Source organism: Myotis davidii, unplaced genomic scaffold, assembly GCF_000327345.1.
Source record: "Myotis davidii unplaced genomic scaffold, ASM32734v1 scaffold289, whole genome shotgun sequence".
Taxonomy (NCBI): Eukaryota; Metazoa; Chordata; class Mammalia; order Chiroptera; family Vespertilionidae; genus Myotis; species Myotis davidii.
Genome location: NW_006299717.1, coordinates 1,623,580 through 1,641,910, shown reverse-complemented (window position 1 = coordinate 1,641,910; position 18,331 = coordinate 1,623,580). Strand labels below are relative to the sequence as shown.

The 18,331-nt window shown below is 40.3% G+C and overlaps 1 protein-coding gene and 1 pseudogene across 2 annotated transcripts in view; one reads left to right on the top strand and one right to left on the bottom strand.

The window, feature by feature from the left end:
* BTBD9 (BTB (POZ) domain containing 9) overlaps positions 1–18,331 on the bottom strand; it is a 444,722-nt gene that overhangs the window by 318,817 nt on the left and 107,574 nt on the right. The gene's annotated exons all lie outside the window — the stretch shown is intronic.
* LOC102754303 lies at positions 5,631–6,927 on the top strand (annotated as a pseudogene).

Sequence of the window (18,331 nt, the reverse complement as noted above, 5' to 3'; positions counted from 1 at the left end):
ACCCATTGGCCCAAGCCAAGTAGCTCATTTGATTAGAGCATCATCCCAATATACCATGGTTGCGGGTTCAATCCCAGATCAGGGCATATAATTTACAAGAATCAACCAATGAATGCATGAATATGTGGAACAACAAATTAATGCTTCTCTAAAAATCATAAATATATTTTAAAAATGAACCCATAGCATTAATAGCTATTCTTTATATAAATGTTTAACCAACTACTATGCTGACAGAATTTTGTGTTTGAACCTTAAGTATTTCCATGTAGTCTAATGCTGAAGTTTAACATTGTGATATATGTAATGTAAAAATAACAATGTTTTAAAATATGTATGGTCTGAGAGCACCAAAATTAACAAAAATATAACAAGGATCCAGTCAAAAAGCTATGTTAACAAGCGCAGTGGTTTTTGAAGGGGTTGAGCCATATCTTCAAAGTATAAATTCCAAGGAATTCATGGTGTCCCACCCTTAATCCAATGCCTAACTATGGGCCCTGTTAAGATCCCCGGGAACCCTGGGATTTATCTGGCTAGTAGAATTTTTCTTATAAGGTTGGTTTAATAAAAACATGTTTTAAGAAGTGCTCCCGTCTTGGATTCAATGTCTCATGATGTTTTCCAAAATCCCTGATGTAAATGGAAATGAAGAAATGCTCCGTGGGCTGATGTTAAAATCGAACCAGGAGCACTGTTAATAAAAATGAACCTAAGAAATGATTCTGTTTTGGAGAAAGACATTAATTTGAAGACATACACACATACATATCCACTTACTGCCACTCTCACAGCCTGCTACTGGTTGTAAAACCGTCAGGAGAGGTGAGGCATCAGCACCAATGGCATCACCTAGACACATTCAGGTGGTAGCTGTTTTGTGGCCTAGGGGGTTGTCTGCAGCTCACCAGCACCAGTGCAGTGCTCATTCAGATGATATTTTTATTTCTGAAGCCTTATTAACATACCCCCGGCTCCAAAATGCAGTATATGATCCTTGACTGCAGAAACAAATTGCCAGCTGCCTCATAAAGGACAACCTCATTTAGCAGAAGGCAAATGCTAGCATAGAACAAAAGTAAATAAAGATGGCTACATATGCTCTAGCTTTCAAACTGGAAAGTGACAGTGATAGAAAAGCAGAAGAGAGAAAGGATTAAACATGAAAGAGAACAGCTGCTGACTATCTGACTATTTAAGCGGTCTAATCTTACAATGCGACAACAATGCCAATTAAAATGGCTGGTGTGGAGCTTTAGATCTGGAGATCTTAAGGCTAACAAAACTATGAGAGTCCAGCCAATCCACCCCCACTGTCATATAAGGAAGGCTAGCTACTATAATCTTCGATGAAGAGTGCTTTGTAAACTGCAGTGCTCTATAGAAATACCTCTGCTATTCCTAATATGAGTCTATCCTTCTTTTATTTATTTTTTTAACATATTTTATTGATTTTTTTACAGAGAGGGAGAGGTAGAGAGTTAGAAACATCAATGAGAGAGAAATATCGATCAGCTGCCTCCTGCATACCTCTCACTGGGGATGTGCCCACAACCAAGGTACATGCCCTTGACCAGAATTGAACCTGGGACCTTTCAGTCCACAGGCCGACGCTCTATCCACTGAGCCAAACCGGTTAGGGCTATCCTTCTTTTAGACATAAATTTTTCAGAAGTCCCAATTCCTTCTGCATTGTTTCATTTCTGGTGAGCAGAGTTGTGGTTGTTAATATTACTGATGTTATTTTTATTATTTTACCTTTTATTTCCTTGAGAACCTTCAAACAATATGCTGCCCAAACTGAATATCTTAGCAGTATTAAAGCATGAATGGAATATGCCGTTTATATGAGAATGAAACCTGAACAAGGCTCACTTCATTTCCACCCATAGAATGTTAGTTGGATCTATCAAAATTCTCAGATGTTCCGGGAACCCCCTATCTTCACAGACCCAACCACTCATTAAAGGTTAGGGCGGGAAGGGAAAAAGGAATGGCTGGCCTTTCTTGTCAAAGAAGGAGGGCTCACTGATGTGCTTTCAGTGAGTGGAATAAAAGAAAAATGTTTTAAAGGGTCAAAGGGAGAGGGCATGAAGAGAAGCTTAAATGTCTGACTTCAGCACCCACCTTAAAAGACTACTTCATCCAACTGAACTAAAATAGACCACCACTAGCTATTACAAAACCACCTAACGAAGAATCTCCACATGTGACCTCTGGTTACCCTTCAACACTGCAGCCCTCCTAAACAAACTGGCACCAGAGTAAATGCAGCCAAGAAGAACCTAACATTTACATTTTATGATTTCATTTCAATTTTTCACATAATTTTTAGTAGACCTATTTTCTGGGTATAATTTAATTCTAAAGTATTTGGGAATTACATTTAGTCCAGTTGTGCCTGAAAAAAGGAAAGAAAAAGTAATTTTCCAGTTTTACAGATGCTTCCAGAATTCTGTCTGAAGGCAGATTAATCTACAGTTACTCAGTTGCAGAATATTACTTCTATTCCAAAGACTTTGTACATGAACTATTAAATCCATTATTAGATCGATAGTAGTTCCTCCCACCTTCTCTTAAAGAGCTGATTTAATGAGAACACCATTTTCTTAGTCAAGGCTTTCTTTATTAAGGGAACATAGTCCTATGTGAATACAGTCAACATTTCCTCTTACATTATGACAACTTCATACCAGTATAAACAGAGCCTGCGGCAGGGCAATGAGGCAAAATGTTGGGTGGTAAATAAGAGAATTTGTTTTAAAAGACACTATAATGGAGCTTAAAACTGAACTTAACTTACAAAGGTTAAGATAAAAGAAAACCAACATTAACCATTTGCTCAAAAAATATTGAAATAACAGGCACTAGTGGCATCAAAACACAAAAAAGGAAATGTTATTTTCTTAATAAGTGTAGAACTATTCACTATTAAATATTTCAACATCCTCTCTTCACTCCCCTTCTGCAACTGAAAGACAATAGTGGAAAGAAATTTACCCTTTTTCTCTCTCTGAACCTGCATATTAATAGAGATGACAATGACATTATGCCCGTTGTTCTCGGTTTAGACAATATAAGCAATCAATGGGGCCTCAAGATACAGTCACCAGCTACTAAGCTCTCTCTTTCTCCTCTGAGCTTTTATACACAAAAAGCATAGAAGAAATTATAAAGTGCTACTTAACGCCTCAAAAATTAAAAATGGAGAAAGAGGGTGGATCAATGTGTATTGTCTCACAAACACAGTTTCAAAGATAATTGGTAATGTTCTCTTTTTCCAAAGAAGTGAGGGTTAAATATAGTCACTCGGTACAGAGACTGATGATCTTCAAGATGTGTAAATTATACATTACAGTTACATAACAGACTAAATCACAGTCATCAACAAAAGAACATTTGGCACGATTCTTGAATTTTTATGATTCCAGTTCATAAACAGAGCCTCAAAAAGGAGGGGAAAAAATCTCACCTTAAATCAGCCCTATAAGCAGCCTCACACCTCATGACAGGTACCAAGTGTCCAAGGTGAATGGAAGATAAAGGCAATTATCTTCACTGGAGTGCAGAATGGGAGGGGGCTTTATGATTTTCTTAAAATAACAGCCACTCCATTCGTTTTTAAAAACAGGAAAAAGAAAGTCAACTACTCAGATACATGTAGAACTGTGTGTTTAAACACCAACAGACCTAATGTGACTTTGTCCCTAGGTCAAATTCAGACGCTGAAGTCTAGTGAAAGAACACAGATCCTTTCAGAACACTTTAAAAAATCTGGGCTGCACAAACCAGACTGGCTAAGAATTCTCATGCTTTTCATGCAGCTAAAAGGGCCCCCCAGTGTCATGCCAGTATCACCACTGTAGGCAATTCGGAACTGGTCAGGAACACTCAGCTAGCAACAATACTGAGAATGTCCAAACATTCTGCTTCAGTTCCTATGACACAGAAGCAGGAAGTCTCTTCACGCTTATTAGATGCACCCAATTAACATTCATCTTTGACAAGCTCATCCTTTTAATCTCCCATAAAAAAACAGCTACCATTATTCTGTAATACCAGTTAAGAAGTCATACTGATCTGAGTAAAGTACACTAATGGGGGGAAAAAAGAGATCTTAACCCAAGAAAATGGAAGAAACCTATGAGGAATGCAAAGACCAAACCAACCCAGAAAGGACATTCTTTCCTTCATTCCATCAGGTTGTGTCTCTTCTGCCACCAATTCAACACAATTTTCTCTCTGCACTCTGAATAAAAAGCAAAAATTGCTCTTTTTGAAAAGAAACTAGCCTTATAAGGTTTTTTAGAATTCAAAGCCAATACTCAGAGGATTTCCAAGTGTTGAGAGCTCCAAAGAATCCATCAATCTTGATATATTTGGAATGACCGGACAATCTAAGGGATGCCCAGAGCCACAGCACTCAGCCTCAACCATATTTTAAGATGACTATGAAGAAGTCATGTTGACCCAGATCCAAAACAACCAATATTATTTGTGGGGCCCTGGAACACTGCCAACATTTCTTATAAGAGATTCTCAGGCCAGAAAAAAGTAAAACATTTCCTAAGGTGATTATCTTAAACTTCATAGTCTTGGATCACAAAAGCAGTCTCTGGCTTATTTTCTGAAACTAATATGTTTCCAAGTAATTAAATACCAAAGTAATGCTATGACAAAAAATTAAAACTTCAACTTTCTTATGTGTATTGGGACACAAATCTGTGTGTGTACCTTCTTAGACACAACCATCTCCATGCATGTGTGTCCTCTTCTTCTCTCTCAAATGGTGCTTTACCCAAGTCACTTTTGGACTTGAATGAAATACCCCATGTAGGACATGGGATCTAGCTTCCTGAGTAGCTACAGAGGGCCTGGGAGGCAGCTTGGGAGTGCAGAGGAGTTTGTTCCCAGGGACAAACCTCCATCAGCTAGGAACAGGAGAGGAGACTGGAGGACACCAGGCAGATAAATCCCCCCTTTCTTTCTCTTTTCCAAAGACCACTCCAAGTGTACTTTCTCCTTACAACCCTTTCAGAAAAATCCTGTTGGCAAGTGAGCATGCTTGCTGAGTGACCCGCTATGGCTCTTTCCAGCATGTTATACAGCAAGAGCTAGCTCTACAATTCATCAAATCAATTTCTTTGCATCTTTCCTTGCTTCTCTTCCTTCTGCCCTTACCCTTACAGACCTGGACCTCTACCTCTCAAAGAAAGCATTAACATTTTAATCCTTGCCTCTGGCTCTGTTTGCCAGAGAACCCAGGCTTAGACATTAGGCTTAAAGGAATTAATTCCAGAACTAAGAAGAAACCATTAAAAAATGTACATTTTTTTTCAAATACAATAAATCCTAGGGAGAAGTAGAAAAATATTAAGTACCTAAAACTTAAAAGGCCAGGGCCGATACAATATCAAATGTCACCAACTGAGAAAGCAGTCAGGTAGCAACGAGTCAAATACAGAATTTCTTTAATGTGCCCCACACCACCAACTTGAGAGGACAAACAAGATCAGGCATTTTCACTGGGGAACAATGCTATGTAAAAGAAGCTACCCATTGCCTATAGAACATTTTTTCTTTCCTACTAGCAAAGTCCTGATAGCATCAGTTTTGTCCAGTCCTCTACAATGGAAAAAAGGTAAATCTAGATCAGAAAGCACATGGTTCCCCTATCCTCACCAGTAACTGATTTAGGCTTGTTAGTATCAATTAGTTCTAGTCAATGGCACATGGAGGTCGGTTAAGGGGCCTGGGGGAAAGGTTTCTTAGCTCCTTTGAGGATGTAACAGCCATCTAAGACCATGAAAGGATACAATTTGAGGACAAAGTTGACAAAGAAAAATGATAGCAAGGATTTTAGGAACCCAATCCTTCGCCATCTGAACCAGAAGGGTATCGAGTCGACACCTGCAAGGGTCAGACACGTCTGGGGCCAACTGAGACGCCTCCCAGGCACTTCGTTTGTCTCGCTTGGGTTTGCAGTGGGGCCCGAAGAGGATGGCAGGTGAAAACAGAAGCTGGATACTAAAGAGAAGCAGCCTATGCTAAGGAGAAGAAACCTGAAGCCAAGAAGGCTGACGCTGGCAAGGCTAAGGCGCCTAGGAAGGGGAAGCCCACTCAGCAGAAACCCCGTCCTCATCAGAGGAATTGGCAGATATTCCTGGTCGGCTGTATTCTGGAAAGGCCACGTACAAGAGGAAAATGTTTGGCAGTTAAATCCAAGATTGCTACGGTCACAAAACTAGTTGGAGGCAACAAAATTGGTGGTACCCCAGTGGTTAAACTCCACAAAATGCCTAAATATTATCCTACTGAAGATGTGCCCTGAAAGCTGTTGAGCCATGGCGAGAAACCCTTCAGTCAGCATGTGAGGAAACTGCGGGCCAGCATCCCTCCTGGGACCATTCTGCTTCCTCACTGGGTGCCACAGAGGCAAGAGGGTGGTTTTCCTGAAGCAGCTGAGCAGTGGCTTGCAACTTGTGACTGGACCTTTGTCCCTCAATCGAGTTCCTCTGTGTAGAACACACCAGAAATGTGTCATCACTGCCTCCACCAAAATTATCAGTGATGTGAAAATCCCCCAACATCTCACTGATGCTTACTTCAAGAAGCAGCTACGCAAGCCCAGACACCAGGAGGGTGAGACCTTCGACACAATCTTTCTTTTCTAAGAAGACACAAAACATGTGCTATATCAATTAAAGAAAAAGTGATGAAGCACAGGTACAGAGAGTAAAGAAATCATTACTGTGGGACATTAGAGGCAGCTTTCTAAAGAAGATGAAACTAATAAACATGCCTTTTGCACAGCATAAAAGTATGCTGTCTAAATTCAATTAGTGTAATTTGACTTCCAGGAAGCTCTCTGCTGCAGACATGAGTTCTGTCTGTCCAGCATCCTCTCACAAGTGGGAAATACTGCTGCTTTCGCTCTCTGAGCTCAGGAGTGCCAGACCAAAGTGAGCTAGTCAGAACCATTTCCTGGGATTTTTTAAATTTTAAGATTTTAAAAAAGTGAGTCCCATAGCATTTGGGTTACAGGTGTGTGGATTTGTCGGAAGTCAGTGAATGAAAATATAAAATTTGTGCATTTTCTTGGATGTCAATTTTACATTACAAAAAAAATGTACAGTGAACTCTAAGTTAATGATATGCATGCTTAGGGGGTGTGTGTACTGTCTACAATTTACTTTGAAATGGATTTTTAACAGATGCACTGATAAATAGGAGGATTGAAAGATATATGGATATGTGATAAAGAAAGTATGGTAATATCCATACATGGTAAAACTTTTTGTTTGGATAATTTTCAAAATAAATTTTTTGGGGGGGAAAACAAGGTAAAGTCCCTCTCTGCTAGTAATGCTGTGAGCTACAGCTCAGGAGCTATCTGTGGTCATGTTTCCCAGGGTATGGAGGAAACTGTTTCAGAAAACAAACAATGTAGAAAGAGCCAGGAAATATGGAGTGGAGGGGGTTTTGAGATATCTGAGTTGTCCTTGACTCCAGCGCCCCTTGAGGCCCAGCTGCATGCCTGCCATTTCAGCAGTTACCTAAGTCAAAAAATTTGTTTTCACCTAAGTTAGTTCAAGGTGGGTTCCTTATCACTTACAAAACAAGGAGTCTGGACTAATTCACTAGCTTAAGGTAATAATAAGAACTATAGACAAAGAAAGATGGCCACTGGGGTATCCTATATAATAAAAGAGAAAAATGGTAATTGGCGTACGATGATATCCTTTTCATTGGCTAATCAGGGCTATATGCAAATTAACTGCCAACTCAGATGGCAGTTAACTGACAACAAAATGGCGGTTAATTTGCATATGTAGGCACAATGCAGGGAGGCGAAAGGGAAAGCAGGAAGAAGCCCCCTGCCACTGACAGTGATCGGAAACCCAGGGGGGCGCTAAGAGCCCCCAGGGCCACCTTTGCCCTGCCCCCCAGCCATGATCGGAGAATCAGGCGCCTTTGCCGCCCTGGCCAGTGATAGCAGGAAGTAGGGGTGGAGCCAGCGATGGGAGCTGGGCAGGGTCAAAGCTGGCAGTCCCTGGAGCTAGGGGTCCCTTGCCTGGGCCTAAAGCGGAGCCCACGATCACGGGGCCGCTGCCTCTGCAGGTCCCCGCTGCCCGGGCCGGACGCCTCGGCCAGAGGCGTTAGGCCTGGGCAGGGGCGGAGCCTGTAACCGCGGGGAGCTGGGGGTGCCCTGCCCCGGCCTGACACCTCTGCCGGAGGCCTCAGGCCTGGGCAAGGGGCCGCTCCTGCGATTGGAGATTGATGGGGATCAATGCCTGAGGGCTCCCAGTATATGAGAGGGGGCAGGCTGGGCTGAGGGACACTCCCCCTCACCCGCCACCCAGTGCACGAATTTCGTGCACCAGGCCCCTAGTTATTTATAAAAAACAAAATACGAAAATGACCTGATCAAACAAAAGAGAAATGGCAAAATTTATAGTATATTTGATGACATAAAATAATACTTAGTAAAATTTTATATGAAAATCCCACAAAGCTATATAGTTTATATACATATAAACCACAGTTTATATAGTTATTTATATGAAAATATACAAATTGGTTAACAATGGTTATCTCTGGATTTAGAATTATTATGTTCAAATGTATACATTTTTTAAGTATTCTTCAATATGTATATATTACTTTTAGAATAACCAAGAAAAATAAGTCATTTTTTTGAAAAATTCACTACTATTAAATATTTTTAAAAAATATATCTTATGGCCTGGCCAGCATGACTCAATGGTTGAACATCAACCTATGAACCAGGAGGTCATGGTTCGATTCCCAGTCAGGGCACATGCCCAGGTTGTGGGCTCGATCCCCAGTGGGGGGCATGCAGGAGGCAGCCAATCGATTATCTCTCATCATTTATGTTTCTAATTCTCTCTCCCTCTCTCTTCCTCTATGAAATCAATAAAAAAAAGTTAAAATCCTATATAATAAAAGCCTAATATGCTAAGTGTCCAGTCATCCGTTCAACCAATCAAAGTGTAATATGCTAATGATATGCTAAGGCTGCTCAACTGTTCGCTATGATGTGCACTGACCACCAGGTGACAGATAGCTGACCAGTCACTATGACTTCACTGACCACCAGGGGGCAGATGCTCCGACTGGTAGGTTAGCTTGCTGCTGGGGTCTGGCCTATTGGGTCTGAGCGAGACAAGCCAGACATGCCCTGAGCCCTCCCACGGTCCTGCCCTGGCTGACCAACCTCTTGTGTACCTCCCCAGCCCCGATTGTGCACAAGTGGGGTCCCTCAGCCTGGCCTGTGCCCTCTCGCAATCCGGGACCCCTTAGGGAATGTCAGAGAGCCAGTTTCAGCCCGATCCCACAGGACAGGCCAAGAGACCCAACTGGTGCATGAATTTGTGCACAGTGAAAGGAAATTAATTGGAAGGTGGCCGGTGGGGTGGGACTGGGCAAGATGGTCTGGACACACCCTGGAGCCAACCTCCCACAGTCCCTCCTCAGCCAGTGCACCTGGGGCAGTGTCTGCGAAGTGAGCGGAGTCCCTCTGGCAGGTGGGTTCCCTCAGCCTAGCCTGCAGGAATTGGTCGAAACTGGCAGTCTGACATCCCCCGAGGGGTCCCAGAGTGCAAGAGGACACTCTTCAAAGTTGCTGTTGCTCGGCAGCTCCTGCGTTGAGCGTCTGCCCCCTGGTGGTAAGTGCATGTCATAGCTACCAGCCAGTCAGCGGGTTGCTGAGGCTTTTATATATATAGATGGCTTGCTTCCTGAGCACCATTCCCACAATAAATGTTCTAAATGTTCATGAATGTTTGAACTCTTCCATTCATTCCCCAAGGCCTGAGAAGCAATAGACCAATGGTTAAGATCATGATCCATGAAGCCAGACTATTTCAGTTCAAATCCCCATTATGCCCTTATTTTTGGCAACAAAACAAAATGTATGGTGTAGGGCAAATTATTTAAACTTTCTTGCCTTAATTTGCCCATGTATTAAGTGGAGAGAGAGTACTTACAAGTTTGGGAAATAAATGAGATAATATGTGTAAAACACTTAGAATAGTCATGATCACCTTCAGGAACAGCTTGTCTGATGATCTTGTTTCCAACTTTAATAACAGAATTTAACTCATTGAGTATTATTAACTTACTAGAGGCCCAGTGCATGAAATTCATGCACAGGTAGGGTCTCTAGGCCTGGATGGTGATCAGGGCCAATTGGGGCCTTCCAGCTGCCGGCTGAGGCCTTCCTTCCCCGGCTGCTGGCCGGGGCCTTCCTTCATTCTGCGCTGCCCCCTGGTGGTAAACACACATCATAGAGAGCGATCAAACTCCCAGTCTCCTGGTCAAACTCCCAAGGGGACACTTTGCATACTAGCCTTTTATGTATATATAGATTATTTTTCACTTCCTATTTATAAGTATCTGTTTTATACCTAGTCTACCTCGTTCTTTCATTCACACTTTTGTTTCCAAATACCTGCCGAAAGTCCAGGGCTGTCCCAGGCAAAAGATGCCACTGCCCTAGAGTATGGGTCTCTTCCTCTCTAAAGCTAAGCCCATGGGTTCCACCTTATACTTGACATCTAGCTTCTTGCCAGTTCGTTCCACCTCCTTCTTCAAATCCTCCTCTCTGTGTGTCTAAAAATGTACACATCTATCATTATTTTGAAAAAAATTTCATTTGAACCTACTAGAACCTTCTTCCTTCTTCACCCAAACTTCTCAAATAAAAGCCCTCAAATTTGGTTTATTATAGGCTATTGGAACTTCACTTAGCAAGATTACTTATGGATTCCTTAATGCCAGGCCTAATAATTGGTTTAGGCCTCATTCTGTTTGTTCTATGGCCTCTAATACTCACTATGTACTTCTTTAATATAAGTGGTTAACACCATCTTGGTTTTCTCTCAATTCGTTGGCTGCTTTGTCACATTGCCTTCAACCAGATCCTCAAAGAATAGGCCTAACTCTTTTTATTCTCTCTCAAAGATCTTGATTCCTCCATAGTTCAAATATTAGCTCTAAGGAGATGACTGCCATACCTGTACTTCAAACTCCAGCCCTGACTTCTTCCTGAGTTCAAGTCCTTCATTCCAACTGCCTGTCAGGCATTTTTGATCTTATAAGCATGTCTGAAAACTCTGATAATTCCATCCACAGTCTGTTCCCTATTCTGATTTTCCCTCTGTAGTTAAAGATACCAAATGATGGGGGAGAACTACAAGTCTATCAATTTCTGCTGATTCTGCAAATCTAATGTATCAGGTTAATCATCCATTTTAACACAAGAGCAAGCATATATCTTTTGTTTTCTCTATATGAACAAAGAAAACATTAGATATAAGATGAAATGGCAGACCTCCAAAATTTTTCTCCTCTCTTCAGCAAACTTTAGCTGGCACATGTCTACTGAGACTATATTTCCCAGCCTCCCTTGCCAATAGGTGTAACCAGTACTAAGTTCTAATCAAAAGAATTTGATTGAAGGTGATGAATAACATTTCCAAGCCTTGGTCTTAATACATTAGGCATACACTTCTCTGCCCACCAGAGGAATCATGGAAGTCATGTCTAAAGGATGGCAGAGCCACCTTGTCAACCTAAGCCCCATGAGGTCGTGAAGGAGAGCCTGCCTATCAGCCCCAGACTCATAAGTGAGAGAAAAATACCTTCTATTTTTCTCAAAGTCATTGGAACTTACTAATACAAACATGGATAAAATTAAACATCACAACTGCATATTAGAACCTACAACCACCCTGCAAGTTCATAGTACTGAGGCACCAATTTAGAAGAAAAAGTCACCCAGAATGAATCTATTCCTACATACTTGATGCCTAGGAATTCATTAGTTTAAGATAAAAAAGAAACTGGTTGAGTCCATAATATTAAACCCAAGAGACAAGAAAATTACAAATTACTTTGGGGAAATTAAGGGGTTTCTGAGGAGTACATGCATTGTCAACACTAGCAATAAAAAGGAAATGAGAGTGGGAGGAGTGGGAGAAACAAAAGCATTCATTGTGATTTTAATTCTGAAATCCATGTACATTTAAGGAGTGACAGGTGTTATCTACATAACATTTTTTTAACATTTCTTATATATAAGTAGGAGTAATTTAGCATCTAAAATTATCTTCATCAGTTTTTTCATCCAAGTCTATAGCCGTTTTTTTTTTTAATTTTATTTTATTGTTTAAAATATTACAAATAGTAGTACATATGTCTCCTTCTTTTTCCCCATTGACCTTCCCCCGGCTTCCTCCCGCCCCGCCCCTCATTCCCTCACCCTGCCCCCCACCCACTCAAGTCCTTCGGTTGATCTCTTACCGCCCCCCCCGCCCCCCGCCAACACTCCCCAGCCTTCCCGCTGTAGTAAGAGCCTTTTATTTAACAAATCTTAATCACTTGTACCACATTTAACTAATATCAACAATTAATGTCAACGACTAATGTGTATATATAATAGTTCAACCAAATATTACCAACATCAGCCTTATTTATTTATTTTCAGCCTTACTTAAATGTATTTATTCCTCTAACCAAATGAACTCACGGTTAACACCAATTTCCAAGATGGGCAGAAGTTAAGTAAAGAATCAGACTCTGGTGCCTGAATTCCTTTAGGACAGATGGCTGGTCTTAAAGTATTTATAACCAGAGGACTACTATTCTATTCAAGAATGATACTGTGTCACTGCCAACTTTTGATTATGTATGCTAACTGAAGGCAGAAGCACAGATAATCAAAACAATCCGCAAATCAATTTTAGTTGGCTTTGAAATATCTATTAATTTTTTCAAAGAGATTTATTTTACTTTTTCTCAGGATAATACGAAAAATGACTTGTGTTCGCTGGGTACAAGCCAAATGGTGGGAGCATAATTGGCAGTTGAACAATTTCAACGTGGGTATAAAAATTCACCACAGAAAAATGGAAAGCAGACCAATTATAAGAGATAAATGAGACTTGATGACAGGTATTAAAAAAATAAAATATTTTAAAACACGACTCTGTATTAAGCTACCGTATTTGCCGGCATATAAGACGATTTTTTGGCCCTGAAAAATATGCCTCCAAGTGGGGGGTCGTCTTATACGCCAGGTACACTTCAGATAGACTGCCCATAATGCTTGCCCCGTGCCATAGTGGCCTCCCGATGCCCGCCCACTTCATTCCACATACCGTTCAGGCATCAGCAGCACTGCTGGGTGTATGCTCGGCTGTTATGCGATTTTGCGAGTGTGGTAAATTCGGGTTACCGTATATTTCTTTACATATGCATTGAAGATTCGCGATTTTGCGCTATCATGGTGCCTGTTAGAATGTTGAAGAGCTCGCACTTGCGCACTAGTGAGGTCTCAGGGAGATGCTGATGCAAGGGTGGACCAGACTGCTATAGTGATAGGGCGGGCAAACAGGGAGCAGGGACCAATCAAATCAGGCTTTGTATACAGCCAACAGCCAACCACAATACTGCCCCATTGTACAGTACAGCATAGAAAATGTCGACCAGTCAAACCCCTATCATCCCTATCATGGCACCAAGATGTCGTTGATGAACTTTTAATATCAGATGATGAAGAGGAGTTTGAAGGCTTTTAAGGTGAAACTGTCACGCCAGCAAACTTGCTAGGGACTTGCCCGGCACTTGCTCTCTCCCTCTATTTGTTATCTTACTTCTATCATTGACAGTCCCTCTAGGTTGTGGGCTGCTTGCCTGTGTTCCTGAGAAGCATCTACGGTACCAGTCTATAGAGTGTGTTTTCTTTAGTGAGTTACCGGTATGTTTACCGGTAATAAACTTGCACTGTTTTATGTATATGTTTGATTACATACAGCCTTGTGACAGTTTTCCTGCATGTCATAAGCATTTGAATATAAATTAAAATGTTAAAATCACATCTGATATTGTTTTACCTTTTATTTGGTGTGTGGAAGGTGTGCGGAAGAGGGGGTAGTCTTATACGGCGAGTATATAACAAACTCTGTATTTTGAGTGGAAATGTTAGGGGGTCGTCTTATACGCCCAGTCGTCTTATACGCCGGCAAATACGGTAAATATAGAATTAGACTCACAGAGAAAAATTCTGTGCTATATTTGAGTTCACAAGCTCAGGGAAATAAATATTTCTAGAAGCCCCTTGGTGGCTGGACTACCAGTCTTAAGGTATCTCAAAAAATGATGGCAGGGCCCTAACCAGTTTGGCTCAGTGGATAGAGCGCCAGCCTGCAGACAGAAGGGTCCCAGGTTCGATTCTGGTCAGGGGCATGTACCTTGGTTGCAGGCACATTCCCAGTGGGGGTTGTGCAGGAGGCAGCTGATCGATGTTTCTCTCACTGATGTTTCTAACTCTCTATCCCTCTCCCTTCCTCTCTGTAAAAAAATCAATAAATTTTTTTTTTAAATGATGGCAGGGATGCTAATGTTGTTAGTGTTTTCCTCTTACAGTTTAGGTTCTTTATTAATGAGCAGGACACATGATCCTGAGCACTGCTACATGTACTCCAAATGTGAAAATGGGGCTGCAATTGTTTAGGAATTAATGGTATAGTAGGGGCATAGGCACAAAAACAGGAGGCACACAGAAAGGTAGGACTTTCCTTCCTCCCACATCAGTGTGTCAAACAACTTTCAGTCCCATCTTCTGATTTTGCTCAGTGCCTAAGAAATTTTTGGCATTTAATAAGTACTAAGTAATAATAACATAGTGGAGTTATAATAAATTAATATGTTCCACAGTGGGGCTCATTTTATGGATTAGTCTAGTAATCCATGAGCCATATTGCTGATAAATTGGTTATATTACAATAAAATTTATTGTATTACAACGGATTCACTGACTTACAGTGTTATACACTTGCAAATCCCAAACCTATAAAGCATTTATTTTTTATTTAAGATTTATAAAATCATGTCCATTTTAAGATGCCTCCTGGTGCTTTTATGATATAAAGCAGATATAAACTTCTAACAAAAAGAAAAGCCAGGCTCTGTTCAGATTTACTTTTTGTCCTTTATTTAAGCACTAAACAAAAGTAATATTCTTATACCTGAGGTCAACCCAACGGGCCAACTTTATAAAGATTTATAAAGTAAAAAGTCTATCTCAAGAAAATACTTCTTTCTCTGGACACCAAAGGCTTGGGCTGACTAGCAGGACAGCTTTGGCAGTGCCTCACCGGAAGTCAGTGTTAAGACACACAAAGGTTTAAGTGTAAATTTAAAAAATAAAATAAAATCACTATTCTGAATTTAACTCCAAACCAAAGCAGAGCTGTGATGTATGTCCTGCTGTGTCCTAAGAGGCCGAATGCTACAGTGCCATAATCTGCACACAGCATCACCTCACGTAGTCTATACACTGAGCAGGGTCCTTTTCTTTCACACACATGCACAGCTTGATCCAAAGGACAGAAAGTCAAGAAAACACAATAGCTGTTGTATTGCTGATCAAAGGTAAAATGGTAAATATAAACTTAATGGCAATGATTTTGATAGTCTCAGGTGAAAAACTCCTAAAGTGAAATGCATATTATTTATATTAATTCTGATTTTTCATTTTCAGGCCTCCCACACTACCCATTCCCATATAAAAAGCATGAAAAATCTCAAAATGGATGTCAGAATAATAGAATGTTTGAACAGATATTATTACTTAAAATAGATAGTAAGTTTCATGGGTGTTTTTCTTTTCACTCTTATGATACCTATGCTTATACAATGACTTGGTGTTCAAATGTTTGAGGAAGATAGGAGGAACGACATTAAGGAAGGAAAAAATTTAAACAGGGAGGAATTTTATAAGTGGAACATGAACTTATAAAAGTACCTATAAAATTTTAATTCTGGGATTGACCTGCACCTTGAAATCTTTATTCCCAATTAGTCAAAGCCCTTCTTTCCTCCTCTGTTTCTAGCATGTTTACTATAAAACCAGCCATTTCTTCTAGTTATATATGAGTAACTCTTCAGAATTCCTGAGGTTCCTAGGATCACTGTCACACTTACTAAAAAGACAAAAGAACATATAAATTTATCTACATGTTTAACCCATAAATTTATATAGAGAGCCATATAGAAAGGGAGAGCAGAGATGGTTGTTAAAAGACTACAGTTAAGCTTCTCAGGTAGGACACATACCCTCTCCTCTACTCTCTCAACCCTTTACTCTAGTTGAGCTCATCTACTCCCACAGCTTCAACTCAACTATGTGTCAGTAACTCCCAATTTTATTTCTAATCAAGACCCATTTTCTACGCCCAGTCCTTTACAGCCAACACTCTCTGGAAATCTCCATTTGGATGACTCAAAAGCACCTCAAACCTAAAAGCCTCAATACTAAATACTTGGTCTTAGTGCACCCATATGCCTTTGCCCAGATGTCCCTATCTCAGTAAATGGACCACCGTTTACACAGTTGTTCATGCCAGAAATCCAGTGTCAATGACTAGGCCTTCCTTTCATCCCTTCTCCTGCATCTTCCACATCCATGCTATCATCACACTTGTCATTATTACCTTCAAAACATATCTCAATCCCATCTGCTTTTCTACATCTCCACTGCTATCACCCTAACCTAGAGATTGTGAAGTGTCATTTATGGGACCCCTTAGCACTTGAAGTCTGGTCCGTTTGGCCCACAGTATTTTCATAAACTACTTGGATTAGTTGCTCACTTTTAATCATATAAGTTGAATAGTTTAACAAAACAAATTAGATCCCTGGCTTCTCTTGGAAAATTAAAAGACCTGGCAATACTGAGCATATAATTCCATTTGGCTTAAAGTTAGTGCAACTCAGGAGAGGCTAAACCTCTTAACGCAGGGCCTATGCCCTCTGATTTGCTTGCCAGCCACCTCTCCATTGTCTCCCAATACAGGCCAAAGGAAAGTTGCCATTTATCAATGCAGTTTCAATATTTTGTTAATATTTTTATACTACATAACCATTGAAAGCAAATGAGTATGTGAACCTATTCCAGTACAAGTTCCCATTTAAAATGTGAATCAGTCTTTTCACTTCTCTGGTCAAACTTTCTAATGACTTACCATTGAATTAAAATAAAAACTCTAAACTCTTGCCATGGCCTAAAAGGCCCTGTGTGATCTAATGTATCCAATTCCATGTCCTGCCACTCCCCTCACTTACCACGCATCATCTACTATCCTTCTTTCTCTTCATTGCCCCCAAGTTTGGAAGGATCTTGTCACAGATATCCACATGGCTGGTTCCTCCGTGTCATCCATAAAAAAAGTCTTCTCTGCCCATAGAATATAAAGCAGTGCTGCCCCACCTCTCCTCAACCTACCTTCATTTTCATTCACCTTGTCTTATTTTCTTCAGGGAAGTCATTGCTATTTAACATTATTTACTTACCTATTATACATATCACCCTTCTAGAATGTAAACTCTACTACAGCAGGAACCACAAATGCCTTATTTGCCATTGTAACTCCCCTGCTTAGCACTTAGTAAATATCTGTCAAATGCATAATGTATTACCATAATAGTTCTTGCAACTTTAAATGGGCTCAGTCAACACTCACTCCCCACCCCTTTCTCATTTCTACTCCACTAGAAGTTAGCCTCTTTTGCAGCTTGGGATGCCATATAACACGCTCAGTCATTCAACAAACATGTATTACAATTGTTCAAGGTGCTAGGATCAAACAGCCAAAAACCCTGCCCTCAAGGAGTTTATAACCTACCAGGGAGAGAGAGACAATCAACAAGGTAAGTTAGTAAATAATATACAGTATTAGCAGGTGATGAAGATTTTTAAAAAGTTAGTGGAAAGGGACACTTAGTTACCTCTGGTTCATTATTATGTTTCTTTGTAACATATCTACAAGTACACTATTCTCTAGAAACACATCAAAAACATTTATATGTTTTATTTTCAATAAGAAGTAATAGAATTATTACAATTGCACTCATTTTCACCCCACCAAAATGGTATAGATTTAGCAGGCTGAAACAATTCATTTCCCTTTCATTTACACACTTATCTGTGAAGGCAGCATGAAGTATGCCACAGGAATCATCTCTCTTCTAAGCCTATTACGTATGCTTTGTAATTTACTGGAAATTCAAGTCATCAGTAATCATTTCTTCCTGTTCTCTTGTCAGGCCACAGTCCTTTCTTTAGAGCTTTCTTTTCAGGTTTTGCCAACACATTTTTAAAAGTCATTTTCCCTCTTCTTTTAAAATGAAAATGTGCCTACAAAGTTCAAAATTTTTAAATAGTTTATTCCTAGATGGCACAAATCAAAAAAAAGGGAGCAATTTCAAAGCAAAATTTCTTTTTTGCCCAATTCAGCACTTATCA